This window comes from Plutella xylostella, chromosome 10 (genome assembly GCF_932276165.1).
Source record: "Plutella xylostella chromosome 10, ilPluXylo3.1, whole genome shotgun sequence".
Taxonomy (NCBI): domain Eukaryota; kingdom Metazoa; phylum Arthropoda; class Insecta; order Lepidoptera; family Plutellidae; genus Plutella; species Plutella xylostella.
Genome location: NC_063990.1, coordinates 10628784 through 10636172, shown reverse-complemented (window position 1 = coordinate 10636172; position 7389 = coordinate 10628784).

Sequence of the window (7389 nt, the reverse complement as noted above, 5' to 3'; positions counted from 1 at the left end):
ATAACAAAGTTTATCCGATCTACAACAATTTGCGCTTTTTATTATAAAAAGCACCGGAATCACAACCTCTCTAATGAGAATCTGATACTACACCTTGTTCCCTTTGTGCATTTCATTTCCTACTATAAATAATATAGCAGGTAGGTACGTATATTCCTAGCGACTGAAATATCAAGTCTTTAATAACCGACCTTTATAGTGCGCTAGGAAACATAAAAGTGTTGATTAAAAAGCATAAAAATCTTGACCGGCTTTTAGCTCTGAAAGGTGATTGTTGCTCTCAGAGCTGCTATTGTTTTACAAAAAAAAACTATAAAACGTTATGCAAACTACGCTATTGTTTTGAGAGCTTTATAAAGCATATAACTTTATTTATTCTTCAGTAAGAGGATAAACGATCAATAAAATTGCAAATATTGAAGTTTTCAGTTTGATGTACAAACTATTTTAAATTCCATATACCTACACCAGCCAATAGCCTCCAGCCTCCCTATCTAATTATATGATAGAGAGATAATAAATAAAATATGATAATAAATTTGGTAAACTCAGTATGCCAATAGAATTTTCTAGAGCGGGCCATTTCGTTACGATCACCTTCAAGTATTGTATAAATCACAATGAGATTCATTTCCCCCACCCCCTCGTGGTATCAAGTTGGGGGGATAGTGTAGGCTGACTTGTAGGTGGGTCTCTGAGAGGTGATATGAAATTTTCAGGGAAATAAGTTCTATTGGCGTCACTCATGCGTGGGTCGGAATTTATCCGTAGTTGGAGTATATTGTATATTTTTGTGTTATTTTATTTCAATTTAGTGATGACTTCATAAGTCATCCAGCATGAAAATACAGGTGACCTATATCTGATGCAAAAGTAATTTACATGTACGTTCATTCATTATTCGGAAATATGGTCATCAACATTTAATAGGTAGAATATAAAAAAGTCACAATTAATAAATACTTAATCATGGTATACACACTGCCACTGCGATGTTTAGGTGTTTTTTTATGATTTTGACTATTCATTTGATTCTAAACTATCACTGGCGAAGGGTCAAGGTCTTGGGCAGAGACGCCACCCACAACTTCTGATGTTTGAAATAATAATATAATAGGTATTTTGATAAATTACGGAAATAATGTAGATATATAATATCGTATTCTTCTTATGAGCAATAAATATAAATTTATTAAATTATAATATATATAGCTGGATTACCACTCACTCACTAACTGACATGATTGTTCTCCCAGAAGGAGCCATTTTTTGATATAATAATGTTTTAAATAGGGAAATGTACAGAATGCTCGGGTGAGTAGAGAAAAACCTCGACGTAAAAAATATATTTGTGTTTTCGCTCTGACGAACGTGACAAGGCAAAATTAAAAGCAATATTAATTAGCAACATCCCCTCTGTATTATTAATGTGCTCTGACCCGTGTTATGCTTTTGTAAACACAAAGCCAAATTAGGACATAATATTCAAAATTATGTTGAGCGGATAAACAACAAACAACCACATTTTGTACAATGTGGACCAGCACGTAGATATGCCACTCTAATAGAATCCTGAGACAGATTACAGTATGTATACAGTAATAGAACATGTCTGTTAGTCCAAAACTGAAAAAATAATACCTACTCTTTCGACGAAAGGTAACTTTAACTTTCAATACCCTTTTTGAATCCCACTGTATAAAATATGAATGTATAATAGGTATACATTTATATATAAAAAAATAAAAATATACATATAAAAATAAAAATATATATAATAGGTATGAATTTTAACTGAGTGTCAAAAGGCCAGATTTGCTGAGTCGCCAGGTATGATCGCCTTTTCTTTAGGAGAGTCGAAGAATAATACCTTCTATAAAATAAAAGGGCGAGTCGCTATTATACAGGTTTAGCTACATGAGTAAATTAAACAGATATAAAGTGTTAAATAAAACTATTTAACTTGTAGCATCAGGTCCATTTACACATTACCTACGTACGAAAAAAAATGGTTTCTGCGGTATGACAGGATATTTATAGGCGATATACCTAATTTCAAAATTTACAAAAAAAGATTCCGTACAGATACCGTACAGATTCAGCAAGATAAGCTCTCGCAGCGACTATGTTTGTAAGTAAATTACTGTAAAATTCTTTCCACGGGGATTTGTAATAATTGAACGAGGAATTCTAAAATGAACGACATTGAGAGATACAACGAGGGAGAGAATGAAAAGGCGAGTCATTCAGAGTGACAAATGATCCGGAACGGGTCAACATTCATGTAAATGGGCCTTTAACAATGAAAGGGGATACTGTAGAAATGTTAAGATAGGTTTTATTGAAGAAGTAATTTTATATCCTTACAAAAGTAAAAATCTCCGACAATAATACATATAAAATCGATGCGTAAGTTGTAAACAGCTAAGATAACATTTTGACGGTCGAATGGCGTAGTGTTTAGTTCCCCTGACTGCTACGCCGAAGGTCCCGGGTTCGTCCCGGCTGGGGCAGATCAAATATCTGCCCTTTAGGTGTTGATATTTATATTTAATATTTATCTATGTATGTATTTGTGTAGATATATCAGCTGTCCGATACCACACACAGGCTCTGCCTAGCTTGGGGTTGGATTGCCGTGTGTGAGATGTCCCCACATATTATTATTATATTATTATTATTATAATCTTGATGAAATAACATGAACCTCGTTAAAATCACTTCCCGCTTCTTGAAGCGTGTCTGTGGTTGTAGTCATCACAATGTTTTGTCGTAAGAACGATGGTACCTATACATACTGACGTGCGTACTTTGATTGTCTTACTATACTAAGAACTCATTAAAGGTACAGTGTGTTAGGGCGGGATTTCAACCCACATCACTGTTGTAGTGAGAAGCGGCGCTTACCCGATTTAGCTACTATTTATGTACATATTGCGTACTCACGTGATCGGTCGCCAGCCGTATTACACTCACGGGCAATGAAAAAGTTCCATTCCGAAAATCACCAAATTACACCTATACGGAAAAAAAACTAACTTAATGACGCCTTTTGCAATATTTAAGTACATTTAATGGCGCATCAGAATATAAGCAACTAAAAAATAAACATTTTGTTCAAATATCTAATAAAATATATTTAAAAAAATTGAGGCTATTAATTTGGTGTCTGCATTTTGTAAGTGGAACTGTTTCTTTGCCCGTGACTGTAAAATACTTAGTGACTACAAATGCGATAGGCAACAGGCTATTGAAAAACTTACGCCTGACTTTTTTGGGTGTTATACAAGAGGCTCGTATTTATTCCAACAGTCTGGATCTAATCGAGTATAAATCAAAGTTCCAATTTATGCTAATCCCTCGACCCTCGAAAAGATTGGAATGTTATCCGTCAAGCAACATGGGAAAGTAAATATGAGGATATCTGGGTCAGCATTCTGCCAAGTAACCCTAATATGCCTACGTTGCATATTTGTCTGGTATACCTAAGACCCGATATGCCCACCCACGACATGTCTAGTTTTTACGCACATTATCAATCCATTGTTTTAAAGGCCAAGGAAACTGATGAGTTTTTGTTGGTAGGGGACTTCAACACTCCAAATATAACATGGTCACATTCTTTAAATAGTTCAGAACTTTCGCCTAATAATCCATCGGACATAAAAGCCACTCTACTAATTGATAATGCTAAAATTTGTAACCTATCCCAGTTCAATAATATTTCTAATGAAAACAACCGCTACCTCGATTTGGTGTTCTCTACGGTGAATATGATCAAAGTTTACGGTGCTGATCCTATGTCTCGTATGGATAAGCATCACCCTGCGTTGGCGATAGAGATGCCAAATATATGTAAGCCCACCGCTTTAAAACCTAATCAAGGAAAGAAACGTTATAACTTCTACAAAAGCAACTTTGATAAAATAAAAGAGGAGCTGTGTAATCTCGACTGGCTATGTATTTTAAGCTCAGACGATGTCAATATTTGCCTCGATCTCTTCTACCGGCATCTTTATGATATAATAAAGAAACATACTCCACTAATAAGGGACGACTCTCATAAGTATCCCATCTGGTACAGCTATGGTCTGAAGAGGTGCCTGAAAGAGAAGAATAAATTCCATAGACGATATAAAAAGTTCGGCAATCCGAGAGATTATGATGTTTTTTCATTGTTAAGGTCAAGGTGTAAATCTTTAACAGAGTCTTGTTACAAAGAGTTTGTATCTTCTGTCGAGGATTCACTTGAAGGAGATATTCGGTCATTCTGGCGATTCGTACATAACAAAAAAGGCTTCTCATCCATACCCCAAACCATGACTTATGGTTCACAAACCGCATCTGACGGATTAGGAGTTTGTGAACTCTTTTCCGCTTATTTCAGCTCCGTATTTGAGACTCAAACAAATTTCCCTCATGGCACATTACCTTCACCTGTTCAAAGTCAAAATATTTTATCCGGCATAGAAATTTCTCCAGGGGAAATAGAGTTCAAAATAAAGCAGTTAGACTCTAATAAAGGCGCTGGCCCTGATGAAATTCCACCATTATTTGTTAAAGCTTGTGGCAAGGAATTATGTTATCCACTTAGTATAATTTTCAATAAATCTTTGAAGTCTGGTATTTTTCCACACAGTTGGAAACTGGCACATATCATTCCAATTCACAAGTCCGGTGACAAAAGCAACTGTGAAAACTATCGACCCATTAGTATATTGTCCTGCATGGCTAAACTCTTTGAATCTCTGGTTTACAAATATTTATTTAATCATCTGCAACCTCTTATTTCTGACAAACAGCATGGTTTTGTAAAGGGTAAGTCTACCATAAGTAACCTACTAGAATATAAAAACTACCTGTGTCAATCTTTTGCCGTAAGAGGCCAGGTGGATAGTATATACACTGACTTTAGCAAGGCCTTTGACAAAGTGAGCCATTCTCTGTTAGTACATAAAGTAATGGAATACGGAATACACGGGAGCCTGCATAGGTGGATAACCTCTTACCTTGGCCAAAGAAGTCAATTAGTTGCTGTGAAGGGCTATACATCAAAGCCATTATTTGTAAGTTCTGGTGTACCCCAGGGATCACATTTGGGGCCATTACTTTTTATTCTGTTTATTAACGACCTTGCGGAATGTCTTGAAAATCCTTGTCTTTTATACGCCGATGACTTAAAAGTCTTTCGCAAGGTAAAAGATGTAAATGATTGCCTTTCCATACAAAACGACATCAATAAAATAGCTAACTGGTGTTCAAACAATATGATGTCTCTTAACGTTAAAAAATGTTTTGTGGTGTCTTTCACAAATAAAAAAACCAAATTAATGTATAGTTACCAGTTATCGGGTCATTTGCTACAAAGACAGTCGGTTGTACGGGACTTGGGAATATATTTTGATGAGCAATTGACCTTCCGCTATCATTATGAAAATATTACTGGTAAGGCGAATAAATTACTAGGTTTCATTATAAGAGCCTCCAAACACTTTAAAAAGTACAGAAGTTCCATATATTTATTTCAAAGCCTGGTTCGTCCTATATTGGAATATGGATCTGTGATATGGTCGCCATACTATGTGGTACATATAGATAATATTGAGCGAATACAGCGCAAATTCACAAGATTCTTAAGTTATAAGTGTAAAGCTGGTCGGTCAAGAAGTAGTTATGAGGAAAGGTTAGAAAAGTTTAACATGGTGTCATTAAAATATCGTCGTAATCAAAGTGACTTACTATATCTTTATAAAATCATACACAATGGTATTGACTCCAGCTATCTTTTGTCACTACTGTCTTTCAACACAAATAATAGAACTCGAGCTTTTAAACCGTTTGCCCTTAGATCCTATATTAACAACACCTCGTTTTACAACCCTATTGTGCGAATGTGCAGACTCTACAACAGCATTGTGTCAATAGACTCTAATATAGATATTTATGTTGCGAACTATATTAAATTTAAGGGATCCTTGGCAGATGCGCTCAGACGCATAGACTAAATAGAAACAAATACCTTTAATTTTATTATTATTTTCTTCTTTTTTTTTTCTCCATTTCTGGTTTCGTTCAACCATTTTTGTTATTTAGTGTTAGTCTTTTAGTTGCTTAGTTATACTATAGGTTAAGCATAAGCACGATTTGTTTAAATTAATTATGCTGTAAACACATATTTTGGATTTCAATTCAGATCTAAATTTATAGTACGTAATCATATTATTGTGATGTATTAATTGTAATCCGTTTTGTGTTTTAATAAATAAAATAAAATAAAATAAAATAGACCCATTCGGTTCTAGAGGGTTACTCTTTACTGACGAAAAACTAACTAACGAGAACTGTCGTGCAATCGGAAAGTTTCTTACAACGAATACAGTTCGTGGCTCGAGCAGCAGCACTCCGAAACTTCGCTTTTCGTCATATACAGTGACCCCCCTAAACCTCTTCGCGGCGGATAGAGGGGCTGATCGTGAAAGAAAAGTCTCAGTATCTTAATCTGTCTTTTCATAGTATATACAGGATGGAAAAATTAGTCGAGCGGTGAATTGAATTTAAAAATACCATAAATCTTTATGGATTCCTATTATACTACAGGTCCTTTAAAAAAATGTATAGGAAATATTTAAAAAAAATCAAAGTTAATACCCTGTAATAATGGTTTTGGTGAACGAGCTCTAATGAACTTTGAAGTATATACAAATATAAGCTATGACTAAAACGTACAGGTACATTAATATCTGTCACAACCAGATCAGACCTCTAACCAATAAACATTTCCATAATATTCTGTTCAGTAGACAGTGTGATCGGCAAATTATAATAATAATCATATCTTGCATTAATGAAATGTGGCGTAGAGGCAAACACCCACTGTATCTCACCTGACGTATTGCTATATTGTGCGCCAATTTTTGTCATCCTTCGTGAATCGTAGAATACAGAGCGAGAACAAAAGACATGGCAACACTCAGATGAACGATATACTAACGGGATGGTATTTCACATACAAAAACAAACTGTCCGCGTTTTGTTTACTGTTAAACCGTTTTAAGTTCAATCTAATGACAAACATTGTACCAATTTATAAAGTCACAAATCTTAGAGCGGTGGTAGCTCAGTCGGGTAAGCGCCCGCTTCTCACGCCAGAGATGCGGGTTCGATCCCGGCGCTGACATGTACCAATGAGTTCTTTTAACTTAAGTACAATGTATACCATCGCTCTTACGGTGAAGGAAAACATCGTGAGGAAACCTGCATATCTAGATCTAGCACATCTAGATATGTGAACCCGCATGGTGTGGACCAGCATGGTGTGGAAATGGTCCAAGCTTAGGAAGGCAGTTTAGACCTTGGGGATATGCACAAAGGTTCCATTCGAGAGAGCCA